The following is a 17,447-nucleotide window of genomic DNA, read 5'->3' on the forward strand; positions in this document are numbered from 1 at the left end:
CCGCTACCGACCCCAAGACTAAATACCCCACCACCACCACCACCACCTCATCGTCATCATGAACAGCAACAACGTCATCATTACTACGAATACATTTAGAGTAATTTTTCATCGGTGGGTCTTAAATACAGCCGTAGACGGAGCAAAGTGGAGATGACCAGAGAAGCTAATGATGAAATGGTGACAATAATAACTGGTTTCATGCAACGCTTGTAGCTGCTTTACTTTAATTCTTACCACCGGACAAAACGTTATCTCTTCAAGTTTCTCTTAATAAGGTCCCAATCGCCATTTTGTTCAATTGTCTCTCGTGAAATAGGCTTTTGACGAGCAAATCATTTCCATACTGTCGTCATCTTCCGGTCGGCTTATTGCATACGAGTTGTGGGTGGCGAGTATAATATAAATTAGAGAAAGGAAGAGAGGAGAGTGGAATGAAAGAAAGGGAAAGAAGACGGACTGTGATTACAATAGGCACAAACATACGCACGTTTACATGCACATGCGCCGCATACACATACATATTTATAGAGAGAGAGTGGGGCGGGCGTAAGAGACCAAGAGGAGAATGCGAGAAACAAATAGATCTAGTAATCGTTATATAGGTTGAAGATCAGCCAGAGAGACTGAAATGTAGTGTTGTAAATATTTAGACATAGGCAATGCATACCTACATATGTGTGTGAGTGATATCGTTTTTGTGTTTGATTTGCAAGATTCTGGTTGTGAATTCGTGTGTTGAAGTACATTTTATTGTCTTGGGAGGATCATTATGCCAATAATAACACACGAACTGGTTCAATGACACTATATCATTGTTAGTCAATTGGTTTAATATCTAACCAACTAATCGATCGTTTGTACAAAATGCTGGTTACCCAATCAATCGGTTATTTGTTATTCAAAGTTCTTTCGTCGCCGTTCGCGACCTTTACAGAAATACTTTGACCAACTCATTGAGCAAGCGATATTAATTAATGGACTAACAATAAAGAAGTGGTATTGACCAGAGCATGTATTATTATTGACGTAAAGACTCTCCCAAGACACAAAAAATTTACGCGCACACACAAGCGCGTGCACATATACTTCATTATTAAAGCTGCAAAAACATCACAAAAAAAAAAATCACAAAAAACTGCTACTCAGAGTTTCACGCTCCCGTTCGTCGGACGGACAGTTTTTGTTCTCATTCAAAACTGTCCGACAAACGGGACCGTGTAACTCTGTAGCAGTTTTTTGTGGCACTTTTGCAGGTTTAATGATATAGCATATTATTCTACCACCGGTATTCCCACCTTGTTTCACATTTATGTGCTTACTCTGCTATATATATATATATATATATATATATATATACACACACACACACACACACAAAGAAATAAATTCTTCTGTTAATTTTGATCCTCATCACACTTGCAATATTAGATACGTGCAGATGTTAATGTAATATCTATAAACCGTCTCTTCGTTAATGCCATTCCATTCTCGCAACATTCTTTCGGGAATTTTTATTTCCTTTCAACACTCAGGATTTTTCAGCCCTGATTACAATTCTTTCAACTAGAGGCACAAGGACTGAAATTTGGTGGGTGGTGCTAGAAGACTACATCGACAAGTACTTATAATATCGTTCCCTAAAGCTGGAAAGGCAAAGTCGACTTCGGCGGAATTCGGACTCATTGGTAGAACTGCCGCTAAGCATTGTGTCTTGAGTGCTAACGGTTCTGCAAGCTCGCCGCCTTGGTTTAGTTCATATCAATAAGAAAGGGGAGGTGTAAATGCCTTAAAGTATTCATGTCTATGCAGTTAGATTTTGGATTCAAATCTTGTCTGGTTCTGTAAATTATTGGGTGGTATGAGATGTTGCTCGAATCATAAAAAAATCATTGAGTTATTTAATTACGGCGCGTTATATTCTGAGTCCTAATATCTAAAAAATTAACTTTGGTTTTCATCATTCCAGGTTCGATGAAAGAATCTTTTCTTTTAGATCGGCAGGTCGTTAAATTAATTTTTTTAAACTAAACACTTTCAAACTTCGGATACTGGTAGAATGTGTCATATAGAACATCTTTCACTCTTAGCGTTGTTGAGAAAAAGCTTCTATTTACGAAGTTATTTCTTCTTAAAGTTGCCGTATTTCGGTAATTTCAACCAATCAATGATGTGTATTCAGCTAAATAAAATTAGTGCCGTTGTTTGTCAACAACAACTTCCGGCGGTATATATTTCGTTTGTTAGTGTTATTTAAATGCAACAGAATCATAAAAAAAAAAAATAAGATGTCCCACATATCAACCCTTTACACTCAATATTGTCAACGAACCTACAAAGGATTCTCTATAAAGTCATTTAGAGTGCTTGATATAGTAACTAAAAGTCCCACAAATTATACCATTTTATAATTATCACAATGAAGAGGCATTGAATACTGAAGTCCTAAACGGACTGTGGTTAATTTATAGTTGCTGTATATTGGTTTCAAATGTTGGCACCAGGCCAGCTATTTTAAGGGTGTAGGTAAGTCGATTACATTGATGCTGGCACTAAACTGATCCTTATTTTATCGACACCAAAATGATGAAAACCAAAGTCAACCTTGGCTGAATTTGAACGTGAAGACGGACGAAATGCTGCTAAGTATTTTGCTCGACGTGCTAACAATTCTGGCAGCTAACTGCCTTTTGGTTGCTGTGTATTGGTTTCAAATTGTGACGCAAGGCCAGCTATTTCGAAGGATGGAGATAGTCGCTTACATCAACCCCAATGATCAACTGGTACTTATTTTATTGACCCCGAAAGGATAATCGATAGGGGAAGTAAGAATGAGAAGACAAATGAAATACGAAGGTTTATTCGGTGAGATTTGAACTCAGAGTGTACGGAACTGGAACGTAAACCATAAGGCATTATCTGAAGCACAATTGATTCAGCCACTTTTCTGCTTTTGGTATATACTCATATGTATAAACTTACAGTAACATAAATACATACATTCACAGAGACAGAAAAACATATAAATATGTATGTGCGCATGTTTGTGTATATGTGTAGGCGAGCTGGTGACTGTATTTTTTGTCGACATGAGCGCTTGTTGTTAGCGTGTACTATATGAAACAGCTTTTGTTAGGTTGATAAATAAGTTAAAACAGCAGCATTGAGACAGAATAAGTGAGGAAACTAAATTCAATTAATGAAACATATAACGCTGGTAAACTTTCCTACTAGATATAATTAAAAATACATTCTTATGGAAAAAAAAAACACATAAAAATCTACGAAATAAAATTAGAATAAAGAAAAAATGCAAAATATACATGGAAAATTTAAAATTCAGATCATGAACAGTATTTTTTAAAATAATTTGACTTTTTATTATAATATATATATATATATATATATATATATATAATGTATCTATGTATGTATATATGTATACGTATATATTAGTGTATGTGAATGTACTTATGTAGGTTGTATACATATATGAATGTCTATATATATATATATATATATATATATGTATATATATATATATGTGTGTGTGTATCTCTCTCTCTCTCTCTCTCTCTGTATATATATATATATATATATATATATATATATATATATATATAAAGTACATGTAATGTGTGTGTAATTATTTATGTGTGTGATAAAAATTAGAAATTTCATAATAAAATATGAGACCTAAAATTTGATACGTAAGTATATCGAATCGTAGTATCCCGTAGGAGTGTATCTCTAACAACAAGTTTAGGAAACCAATGCGATCTTGACAAGTTTTTTTATTAAAGATTCTTTTTCTTTCTAAATTTTAAAATAAATGTCCCGCTGCTACCTACCTCACCACCTTGCTCCTTGAAATTCCCCACTTATCAACCTTCGCCGCCGATTTTTGTAAGAGTGTAAACGGGAGAATGGCGAGATATAATAGGGGGTTATGACATTTGCGAATTAGGTGAAATGCTTATTCTTGTGAAAATGCGTAATTATTGTAGTGTGCACTTAGGTGAGAAACTACTGAACGCACTCCTCAATACACACACACACACAGGCACACGAACATATACACAAAAATGTGCTCATATATATAAGCATGTATAATTATTTATATATATATATATATATATATATATATATATACAGTATATATACATGTATTTACGTATGCATACACACACCCAAACGCATATATATATATATATATATATATATATATATGTATGTATATATATATAGTGTATATATATATACATACTTAAATATGTATATAGTTATACTTATAAACATATATACATGCATATGCTTGTATGTGTATGTGTCTGTCTCTATACCTATATACAGTATGCATATCTATTACATATACAAGTATATGTATGTATATATGTGTATGTATGCGTGAGCTAGAGAATGTTCGTGCTGTAAAATAAACTTAAATCTATCGTTTATTAGATTAAAAATTGTGAGTTCGTTTATGGCATAAGCAATGATTAATTTTGCTTCTTAAATACATTATTTTTCAATAAGTATATAAAAGCATAAGTGAAAAGGTAATAAGATATTACAACCAAATAATTTCATAGAAAAAATACAATAACTTATTACTATTAAATAAAGTGCTGCTTTTTAGATATACATAATTGTATTTTCTATGTCATCTTTAGCCTCAAGTTTTAATATATATTGTTTCAGTGTAGATAATTATTAACAAATATAAGAATTATTTTCTTATGCAGAATTTTACTTCATTTTACATTCTAAAGAATTTTTATTAGATCACAGGGGAGAAACATTTTCTATTTTGTGAGCACACAAAAATACGTGTGTATGTGTGAGTATGTGTGTGTATCTATATATTTAGACACTTTTAGAAGAAAGAAAAATAAAGTCTTTGAAAAGAAATGTTATAACGTATGTAAAATTCAACACTAGAGGAAAAAATAAAAAAGTACTGAATAAAAGTAGTGAAACCATACGAAAACATTAAGTAGAATTATCATAAAAATAGCACGCATTGTGATAGATAGAATGTAAAGTTGTTACTTCAACATGGGAATTTTAATGGTATATCTGCACGCGCGCATATACATACATACATATATATATATATATATATATATATATATATATATATATATATATATATATACATACACACACACACACACTCATAGACATACATATTTGTGTGTGATTGTCTATGCATACGCACGTGGATGTACGTGTTTTATTTATCTGTGTGTCCGTCTAGCTATTTGTCTATCTCACAGGTATTGCTGTGCGGGTAAGAATCTCCCATTGAAACAACGTTGTTTCATGTTCCGTTCCACTGTGTGGCAGCATTAGCAAGTGTCTTCTATTACATCCTTGCGTAGCCGTAATCCATTGATTGAAGCAAGACATAGCAAACATATATATTTATAAACACACACACACACCACACACACACACGTCGATGTGTGTGTGTGTATACTTGCAAGTATGATTGTGCGGTTCAGAAGTTTGCTTCGCGTGCATTCGGTTTTGAGTTGATTTCTATGGTTCTGCATGGCCTTGGAAACAAGACCAGTGCAAGGAAACTGTATGTAAACTAGTCGTTAACATGTATACGTGTATACGTTTGTTCCAACGTGTGTGTGTGTGAGAGAGAGAGAGAGAGAGAATGTATGTGTGTGTGTGTCCGTGTGTACGTACATATATACACACAGATCATGGGAGATCTAGGGAAAAGCAGTGTAATTTCGTGTTGCCCCTGTGCCTAAAACTGATAGATGTTACTGCTCATGCTGATAAAGTTTGTGATATACAAGATTGCATTGTAAAAGTTTCGATATTCAACACTGATAATGTATCTTTGAAAGCTTGAGCGGCAATCTGTTTTGTCAAACCGTTTCAAAGCCAGTTCTTTCTTAGCCTCTGTATTTTACAATTGGTGTCAATCACTGACGGTCTGACCTTCCTCAAAAAAATCTCTACGATAAGTCTTGGTACACTTTGCATGTTGGAGTCCGATTGTATTTATAACTCCAAATAGACCACGTGCAATTTATCGTGATTTCAAAAGATTCTGGAGCGATATCCTTATCTTGTAGCTCAGCTGAAATGATATTGTTAGATCAGTGTCTTAGCATCAAGGACATTTCTCTTCTGGCACTGAATAATAGTCATGCAGGCTCGAAGATCACCAAAGATTCTTCTTCTCTTCTAGGAGCTGGACGAGTTTCTTTCAGAAAGGGAAGAACGAATTATGTTCACCTCGGCGTTTAGCTTCCATAATTATATTATGTGCGTGTGTGCTTATATATTTAGCACACACACACATACACATTTGTATGCGGTACTATTTGAACCATTATATGTACTGTCTACAATTTTTTTTCCTACTTTATCACAATTATTTTCCTAAAAATAACATCATTTAACATACATTATTTTTCTCTTTTAGTAGAAGTTCATCAGTGGTTCAATATCTCTAAGATTCACTACTGGTGGCAACTCCTTGAATTCCACCTCCACTCCTGGTGGGTTAACGCTATCTCCACACATCTCTTTCAACTTTCTGTAGTTCTCTTCTTCAATCAGTATTGCCTTCATATTTTCTGCGTAGACGTATGAAGGCACCTTCACTCTTACTATTGAATTAAACTTAATTATCTTTTTTTCTGTTTCTACATACTTTGGGTATGTCACATAATACCACACTCCGTCTCCTCCTCGTATCTCCTTTCCTTTATCTTGTACTTTTTGTTCTGTGTTTCCTTCCCCTATCCTAAAAACCCTAACCCCAACTCTCCTTCCTGCAGTTGTATTTCCGAATCTTTCTCCGCCGGGACAACCGGTATCTTTACTGGTAACTCCACTTTCTTTTTACTTTCCCTTTTTTCTTCTTTCTTATTGACCTCAATCACAGTTTCTTTTCTCATCTCTCTCTCTTCTTTTTCTGCTTCTCTGGCGGAGAACTCATTCCTCCGGTCCTCCTCCTTTTCTTTTTAACCATAGTAGATCCATTTCCTGTTTCTTTTTCTGTTACCATGATCTGGTCCACACTCTCCTGTCTCTGCACCTGTTCTGTTTGTTGTACTATTTGGGCGCACCACGCCTTCATGTGGCCCCTCTCTCCACATGTGAAACATATCGGCGGCCTTCCCTCTACACTAACTCTCAATCTTACATCTTCTAGCAGCACAATCTCATCCATCACACTGTTCAAATCCTCTGAAGTTGCCTGTATTGTCAAATCAATACCATATCCCCAGTAGTTTAGCTTTTGGGTCCTGGTAGCCTTCAAAATCTTCCCATCCTTCGTATTGTATGTTATCGCTGTCATCAGCCAGTCTTCCTTTAATTCGGGTGGCACCCTACCCGCTCTCACTTTGGCCACACGTTTGCCGCAGTACGAAGACAGGAGCAACCATTCTTCTGACCTTATAACCACTGTGGAGTGCTTTATTTCTTCCTCCTCTGTTGTGAAGCGCACCTCCACAGTGGCGTATTTTCTCCCTCTCGTAATGTAGGTTGTAAGTCTTTTCAATTCCTTGATACACTCCTCTATGACTTCTATCGGCGCAATCTCTATTTTTCGTTTGGCTTCCTTCATTGTTTTAAATGTTACTGTTCATCTTAGCACGTTGGCCAATAAATCTTCAGGTGGCGTTAGCTTCAGAATATTACCTTCCTTAGTGATTATTTTTTCACTCTCTTTTATCTTTCTAGGCTCCACTTTTATTTCGCAGGCCTCCAACTCTTGCACGTCTACTCCTTTGCTCGTTGCGGCCGCGTAACTCGGGTCTTCCTCCGGCGTCTTCTCCATTTTCCCACAATGGGAAACAAAACAACAATTAACGAATTAACAAATTTGGCAACAATTCAAACAACAACTCAATCAACAATGGCAACAATTCAATAAACAGTTCAACATAAACTCACGTATTAACTTCACAGAGACCGCTAAGCAGTTCGTCCGGCGTGCTAACGTTTCTGCCAGCTCGCCGCCTTCAAGCATGATATAATGAAAAGAATATCGACAGAAAGAAAGAAGGAAAGAAGAGAACGTTGGCAGAGAGGGGCTTTGAGAAGCATAAATACAATTGTCAAGCTTTTAACCTCTATCGTCCTTCTGCATTCTACAACCCTCCCCACCATTTAATCCCCACGTTTATATAAATCTTGCATAGTGTATATTCACGTAATATAAATATTTTCGGGCAATAATATACTCCTTCATACTACCAAAGTATTTCGTTGAATGAATGGATGAAATGAAAAGGAGCCTAAGTGTGACAATAGAAACGATTGGCTAATGGCGGCATGGATAGATTACATATTGGACAGGGGAAGGTACGTATGCGAGGAAATATGTCGTGGATGGCGGTGTAGTTGTTAGTTTTTGCCTTTGTAATTGTTGTAGTTCTGTTCAGTCAACGTAACACTAAGTTGACACCAATTAAAAAGCTATCAAGCGATTACTGATGACAGCCCACTTCATCTTAAACAGCTGTAAATGTGAAATATGTTCAGCGTTTGTGTATGCGGCTGTGTATGAATTTCTACGTGCGTCGGTTTATGTGTGTACGTGTGTTTGTCTGCGCGTATTGCAGGAATAGGGAGTTCTTCTAAGTCAGTGTTTATACCCAAATATATTTTATGGCTTTAGTCAATGGGGGAAAGAACATTATTAAAGAACTAAACGGTGACATTGAAATAACATAGATGAAAAAAAGAAAGAGAGAAAACACAATGCTTTAGTTGATGTTGCCTTATTGTTGTTGTTAATACCTCAAGATTGAGTTAGGGATTCAGCGGACTTATGCACAAAAAGCACCCATTTTGTGAGTGTTATCATCACTATAAAGGAGTTCCTACGTGGTCAAATGTTTGCGAAAAATAGCTGCCGAATCTCTTTCAAGTTTCACTCAGTTGAAAATGATTAAATCCAAAACTACATGGAAAATATGTAGTATAAGGAAAACGATGAGAATATGAAACAACAGAACTAATAATCATTTCTTTTCTATTGTTAGCTCGAGGCTTGGAATTTTGTGGGAGAGTACTAGTGGATTACATCAATCCCATTGGTCTACCAGTATATATTTTTATCAACGCCGAAATTACCTCTCATAATTTCGGCGTTGATAAAAATATATACTTGAACTCAGAACCGAAACGTTCTGTCCGGTGTATGTCAATAACACACACATATACACACACGCGCGCATATTAATACACACACACACACACGTGTGTGTGTGTGTGTGTGTGTCTATTAACAGCCGTTTTTGTTATGTTCTTTCTCTTTGAACCACATAAATTAGCGATGAGAAAAATAAGGCCGAGAAGATAAAATGATTATGATCTCAAGTTTAGGTACACTTACAGTCATTCTGTGTTGAGGGGGCTTGGCCGATACGATCAAAACTAGTATTTGGCCGGTACTTTATTCTTCCCTAAAACGTGGGTAAAATAATAAAGTTGGATGCGGCGATATTTGAACTCTGAAATTAAAGTGTCGGAATACCGCAATTTTGTTTGACTCTTTGTCGATTCTGCCATTACCTGAACAACGTATCAATATCAAAATTTCTGCTTGTTTTATTCATTTAACAATTTAAAACAATCTCGCCTAAAAGTATACCATGGAGTAAAGTTGTCTTAGTCCATGTAGGAAAATGTAAAAGTTATTTACTAACCGAATTACTGGTTGTTTAATGGTGGATCAACTCAGATCAGGTAGGTCAAGCGTTCTTGTCGTAACAGTGACATTCGTACTTCTATTTACAAATATGTCCTTCTTTTTAAATATGTTAGCATACGGAAATGATGGATATTTGACTGCTATTTCTTGAAGGTTCAATAATTCCCCCGTTCATGCCCACTCGTTGGCATGTTTGTAGTGGATGAAAAATTACTGGATCGACTTTAATTTTATTATGAAACTTATTTTTCTGTATTTCAGTCAGAAGGGTGAGTTGTAAAAATACAATTCCACAGGATTTTCCCTGAGAATCAGGATGTTGATGGAAAAATTGAAGAAATAAAGCATCTTAGTAAATTCCTTACCATCTTCTCTCTCACCATTCTCATGTTATTAAATGAAGATAATCGTCACTTAATTTAATTTTCTGGTCAAATTTGCATCAGTAATTCTTGGAGACAATACCAATCTAATAATATTTCTAAAGTCTAATTTCATAACAATGTTTCCATCCGAGATAATTCTTTATTTCCTCCTCTTATCCGTCTTCCATTCTCAACTTCCATTATTTTATCCCAGGTCCATAATAACTTCCAGCTCTATAATAACTTGATTCTTCATTAATATTTTCCATGTATTTCAATTTAGCATTTTCTAAAGAATGTCTTGATAGTTATATGTTAATCGGCCTCATGTATTCTATTGATATCTTCAAATATTTGTGTCCACCACAGTTTGAAGTTTGATTTCCTAACTTATAAGCCAATTAATATGTCTTCTATTGAAGAGCATGCTGAAAGATGGCGGTGGTGGTTTGGTTCGATAATAGCAGAGAAAAAGAAGAAAAACATTGAAAATACTCACAAACAAACAAGAAACTTAATATAGGGCAATGACGTCCAAACAGTATTCTATTGAATGTGTGTTGCGTGTTCAGATTAAATTCTCGTCATTTCTTCCTTGGTTGCTGTAATCAAATGACATGAACGAAAATTTCAACGACAAAACGATGAGTAAGAAAAATTAATATCTGAGCGGAAATAAGTAACCATCAAACTAAAAGCTGTCCATTTTGCCAAAGCGAAACAGATTGGCGTTAACAGTGAACTTATGACCATCTTCCTCTTTGCTGCTTCCTGAAATTACAAGAATTACTAAAAGTACGGTAGTTTCATAAATATTGATTCATATGAAGAATGCAAAGGAAAAATGTTGCTTCATAGTTTACACATTTACAACATGGCTGCTGAAAATATTTTAAACATGAAATATATGGAAACACGTCAATAATCTAGAAGGAAAAAAAAAAACACATAATTAGCTGAGATGATCGCAATCTTACAGTTAAAACGTTTTCACTTAGTATGTATTGCGTGTATGTGGCCGTCAATTGCGTTCATTTAAGCCTGAGTATGTGAAAGCGAATATCATTTAGAAGCTTAAAGAAACATCCCTACAAAAAAAAAATAACACATATGTGACGAAACGGTATGAGTTTGTGTCTCTTTTCATGTGTGTGTGCATGTGCGTTTAAGTGAATGCGCATAGGAGTAAATCAAATGGGCTGGTATGATATTGGTTTTTAAAATATATCATTTTATGTATTTTTCTTAACGCTTACGCAATTCTTAGTAGATGTAAGTGGTTTACAAATTATTATAACATGTGCTTTATTCAAATTCCGACATGTTTTGGGTGTTTTTAACTTCTAAACACAAACAAAAAAACCCAAGTGTCTCATATTCATCTTCAGGTATATAAAGCAATATTTATTGCAGCTCATCACTTTGGTCTAGTGGTTAGGATGTCGTACTCTTACGATGAAGGTTCCGATTATATGACCGGGGTTGGGTGCGTTGTGTTCTTCAGCAAAAGCATTTCATTCACGTTGCTTCAGTCCACTCAGCTGTAAAGGAGTTCCGGCAACAACTGGGACGTTAACCCTTTATCATTACAACACTAAAATGAAATGTTGTTTATGATAGGAAGTAGTTATTCATAGATTTATTTTGCTCAATCAGAGATTACCTGGAAGGTGAGCAAACAACTAAAGTAGGTTCAAAACAATCATAGGTAACATTTCAGTGAACGTGAGAACCTCTAAAATAGCCGAATCTTCATGAAATTATTACAGTCTGAATGATAAGACACATTAGATAATAATATCCTACAAAAACAGTTTGAAAGAAAAAAGATTGTATAATTAATGCCAGAATATCTCTGGTCATAGGTCTATTTTGATCTTATACTAAACAAGACCAGGGCCTTTGCTTTTAATTTTGAAACAAAAATTATATTCACCTTTGGTATTAATAAATTGTTACTGTAAAGAACAAATAATTAATGACATACTTTTTAAAAAGAAGTGAAGTTATGAAACAGGATATACAATTTCTGTTAGAAATTATTTACAGGCTACATATAGTGACATTTGTGGAGGCGCAATGGCCCAGTGGTTAGGACAGCGAACTCACGGTCATAGGATCGCGGTTTCGATTCCCAGACCGGGCGTTGTGAGTGTTTATTGAGTGAAAGCACCTAAAAGCTCCACGAGGCTCCGGCAGGGGATGGTGGCGAACCCTGCTGTTCTCTTTCACCACAACTTTCTCTCACTCTTACTTCCTGTTTCTGTTGTGCCTGTAATTCAAAGGATCAACTTTGTCACACTGTCACGCTGACTCTCCCCGAGAACTACGTTAAAGGTATACGTGTCTGTGGAGTGCTCAGCCACTTGCACGTTAATTTCACGAGCAGGCTGTTCCGTTGATCGGATCAACTAGAACCCTCGACGTCGTAAGCGACGGAGATCTAACAACAACAACAACAAAGTGGCATTTATATAGTGTTTCTTCTAATTGCCATCCAAGTAATATGTATATTTTAATACTTGCTGGGTTTAGAGGAACGCGTAGTGCTCATAACCTTTGTAAGCTTTCTTAGACTGGTGAGATTAATGCCCTTGATGTTCCTTTTTGTAGTTTGTAATACCTGCGTTAAGATATAAGTAAGGAAGGAATATCCGGAGTGTTGACCTTCTTCGAAAGGACTAGATATACTGATTAGCTCAAGCTTAGATATTTGAACGTAACAAGGTTGAGAAGAGGGGAGACGGGTGGGATTCGAGAACTTGAATGGAGATTGCATGATCACAGCGAGTTTCGAGGAGAAAAAAAAAAACCATTATAGTGACAGGATCTAAAGTAGAGAAAAGATGCACTGCGCTTGTTGGTTAAAGTTTGTTTGAAGGTATCCTTCATTGACATTATTATTAAGCTAACCAATCAACTGCCCATTTTTTGGTATGGTCTAGGATGACTCTGTGTGCGACAGAAGCACCGTCCGAGAGGTGAGAGCATTGTACATGCATAATTTTCTGGTCGATATGCTGCAAAATGAGCAAACACAAATAACTCTCCAGTTTAATGATTAGTCTGTATGTGTGTGTATGGCACATTTATACACAAGCATATATTTCAAAATTTCAACATGAAAGTCAATTTAAAATTATAAAACAATTCAGGAAGCAATAAATTTTAGTTCTTGAGCTAACACATGTAAAAACCTTAGTTATGTGTGTATGTGTGAGAGCATATAATAATATAATTACATAGACACATTAATTAAAATAAAGATCTGATTTAATGATTATTTCGGGTTTTAGAAATCAATACCTACTTCCACGTCATTTACTCTGAAGAAAACCACGAAGAGAAGAAAAAGGAGTAATAGTTTGTTTTCTCTTGTATTTATTTATTGTTCTTTCCAATCACAATCAACGTGTGTTATGTACAATGAGGAACAATAGAAAACATGGAGACAAACATTAGGAAAACTGACGAAACCGCTATGTTAGCCTGAAGACAACGGGATGCACTATCAGATGTTTTAGTTGAGGTGAGTGGGAATAGCTTGCAATAATTTACATCGGTAAACAGCTGCGATATAATTACACGGCGCTTGACAGAATAAACAACTTGTTGGAAAAAAATTAGCTTTAGGATTATATTTGATTACTTCAGATTAGAGATAACTTGCAAATAAGATCTGCTGAGATGTTTTATTTTTCTACCACCTGTATCAGGTTTTAGCAAGGGAATCAAAAGAAGAAAAAAATCACCTTGTGAATGGAATTACAACAGAAGTAGTAGACCTTAATAATTGCTTTCTTAATATTGGCTATGCATAAACATTCGACAAATATTTAAATACAAAATAAATGCTAAAGTGTACACATGCTCGGTTATATCTAAACACGTATGAATACACGCTAATATACTCTGAAAGAACACAACTGTCAGATGTTGATATATAATTCCCCTGACGATCTTCTTGTGGATAAACAAGAGACGATTATTCCCTTGTAACCATAGTCTCCGTTGTCTTCAACTCAAAATCAAAAGAACTATCAGTTCTTTGCCAGTTGTGTATTGTTACTATTATTATCCGAAACTTATGGTTATTATTTCAGAAAATGTAGGGCAGCTTTTAGAAAGATAAATATCACAAATTTTGGTGAAACGTTTGTGATTCTCATGAAAACAATATCAACAACGAAATATAAAAATTTAAAAAAAAAATGATAATAATTACAAGATAAGAATTTTCTCCGTTGTTCCCTGTGGAAATTGAAATAATGCAGCAGAACTGTAGACAAGATTAAGAAAACTCTTGTTAAATGGACAGGAAAATCAATAGAAGCATAGTGACTGAGAAATACATTTAGATGAGTTAGGAATCCGTTGATGTTCTCCTTACTCTTCCTACTTCAGTTTAAAGTAGGATGAATTGTGTGTGGTGTAATATCATATTAGAATCAACGTGGTAATCCACTTGCAATTATTCGCTGCAAACCGTTTACTTTACCTACGGCTACTAGTAGGTTATTAGCAAGCCAGTGAAGGATTCCCTAAATACCGACGAAATTGTTCTCAAAATCACATCTCACTATCTAAAATCTCGGGAAAATCTATTGGAATATGTAGTACCAAATTCTAATAGAAAAACAAAATGGTCATGGCTGGAACGGCTTTGAGCGTCTTTGATAATAGGTCGCCTTGACACGATAAATGCAATAACGGTCATCAATGCAATTTGTCAAAAAGAAAACTATAATCACAAAATGTTATTAGCCTCTGACAGTATTTTGTACTATTGCTACTTATATGATTTATGGCATATTGAATAAATAACACTTGATATAGTGTTGTCAAATGTTAATTTAACATGATCTTCAAACTTATTAAAAAAACAGTTAATTTGTATGATTTTAAATCTTTTATCTTTTAACATTTACTTACTTCAGTCATTAGACTGCTGTCGTGTTGGGGGTACCGTCTTCAAGGATTTTAATTTTATTAATACAATACGTCAAAATATTTAGGAATTTCAATAAGTAATATATATTTAAATACAGCAAGTAATTCTCTGAAAAAACTCAATCACGTATTTCCATCGTCGAACACGTGAGCGTACGTAAGTCTAGATATTAGTCTGGGAACAATCAATGGTGATACAATGAATATTTGATTTGACACCACGAGGTTTTGGATCCGATAGATCAAGCAGCACAGAAAGTTGACCGTGTTTCTTCGGTTGATCGATTCAATGAATGTCGATAAATTTGATTACCGTGAAGAGTAAAATGTGTTTTTGCATTTCAAAGGACAGTAGCTTTTACATTTTGTTACTGTGTGTGTAATGTTATACGCCACAACGTATATATAATTACAGTTACAACTCATCTAACACGCTTTTTCAACAATTTTTGTCAGTTTGATTTCTCAATATACTAGATCCCACACAGTGGTATCGAACCAAAGACGTTAAGTTTGGGAACTGCACACACACACATATATATATATGTATGTTTGGGCAAAAGGCCAGCAAATTTAGGGGAGGGGCAAGTCGACTGCATTGACCCCACTGCTCAACTAGTATTTATTTTGTCGACCTTGGAAGGTTGAAAGGCAAAGTCTACCTCGGCGGAATTTGAACTCAGACCGTAAAGACTGACGAAATGTCTCTAAGCATTTTGCTGCTGCGGGAACGATATATATGCGACTAAGTGGGAATAATAAATTGAATGTAATTATAGATTGATAAAGTCCGCATTAGGATAAATGATTAATTTCGAAGATAGAGTTTTAAGGATCTATTTAAATGTTTTTCGAGCATAAATTGTCTACCACACACCCATGCATATTTATGCACGCACACACACACACGTATGCATGTATGTAGTGTCTATCTCTGAAACATCCGGGTATATTTTGACCGTCTACCCATGCCGTGGCATTCAGTTCCTACTTCATCGCTCTGGCAACTACTCACCCTTAAACTATTAACGCCTTGCAGGAATTTATTGCCCAATATGTTTGCATTTATTTTTATTGAGTTGTATTGTTGCTCGGTAGAACGTGACAATATGTTTCTCTTTGTGGACAGAAGTTAGTGAAGATACTTGTCATTTTATGCGTAGTCAACAAACTCTATCTTCCTTTAGAGTCATCTTGCTTGTTTTATAGAAATAATCCTTTCTACTAAAGGTACAAGGCCTGAAATTTACGGGGAGGGGACTAGTCAATTACATCGACCCCAGTGTTTCACTGGTACTGAATTTATCAACACCGAAAGGATAAGAGGTAAAATCGACCTCGGCGGAATTTGAACTCAGAATGTAAGGACGCACGAAATGCCGCTGAGCATTTTGCCCGGCATGCTAACGACTCTGCCAAGTGGCGCCTTTTCGTTAATATAGAAATAATAAAATGATTCTAAACATCATGCTATATTTCCTTTAAATCTATCTTAAGTTAATAGCTTAAATGCTGCGTATTAAGAATGTACTCACACCTACGCCAGTTTATCAGGCGAAATTATATTGTGATGCAGCAAATACAGTTGCTGTATCATAAGTATAAGCCTGTCTGCGTGTAAGCGCGTGATTGTTTGTGTAATTGCATGTATCTTGGATCACCTTAGTCATAAATGTCAAAGCGTTATACCTTGTCGACTGTGTCTTATAATATTTCAATTCAATGCATGTCACATTGGCTTCAATTTAATCTGTCTCTGATATAATGCTTTATAAATGCTGCAAAATGAAACTGGAGACAGTCAACTTTATAAACGGACATGATGTTTTAATATAACAGAATACATGACCGTTAGCAGTGACAAATTGTAGGGCTTGTAGGCATGTGTTGAGGCAACACTACGGCAATTTCTCGGGCACCTGCTTGAATGGTAAAGAACAATTATCATTTGTATTTGTCTGTGAGCGCGTGTAAGCGTCTGATAATGTACATTTGTGCAAATATATGTACGCGCATGTGTGTATTTGTATGTGCATGTATGTGTGTGTGCGTATGCGCATGTATCTATTTATATGTATGTGTGTGTAATATATATACATACATATATACATATATATGTATATACATAGATATACACACACACACACAAACATATATTTATATATATATGTATGTATATATATATATATATATATATATATATATATATATATATATATATATATAAGCAGCCCGGCCTATATATAAGTATATGTCTATATATGTGTGTCTTCTTGTGTTTGGCCCCCAACACTACTTGGCAGATGCTGTTTTTGTTTGTTTGTTTGTTTGTTTACGACCCAGTAACTTAGTGGTGTATTAAAAGAGACCGCTACAATAAGTGCTGGCTTTAAAAAAATATGCACGGGGTTTGATTTGTTTGATTAATACGT

At 35.2% G+C, this 17,447-nt stretch overlaps 1 long non-coding RNA gene across 1 annotated transcript; it reads right to left on the minus strand.

Annotated features, from left to right (window-relative positions):
* Positions 1-7,919: 7,919 nt before the first annotated feature.
* On the minus strand, positions 7,920-14,761 carry LOC149137277 (uncharacterized). Its single transcript, XR_016240811.1, has 2 exons — positions 14,291-14,761; positions 7,920-13,085 (listed from the first exon to the last, which is right to left on the minus strand). It is a non-coding gene; the product is annotated as an uncharacterized LOC149137277 (long non-coding RNA).
* Positions 14,762-17,447: the final 2,686 nt, after the last annotated feature.

The sequence above is a fragment of the Octopus bimaculoides genome, chromosome 2 (assembly GCF_046866305.1).
Source record: "Octopus bimaculoides isolate indiv1 chromosome 2, ASM4686630v1, whole genome shotgun sequence".
Taxonomy (NCBI): domain Eukaryota; kingdom Metazoa; phylum Mollusca; class Cephalopoda; order Octopoda; family Octopodidae; genus Octopus; species Octopus bimaculoides.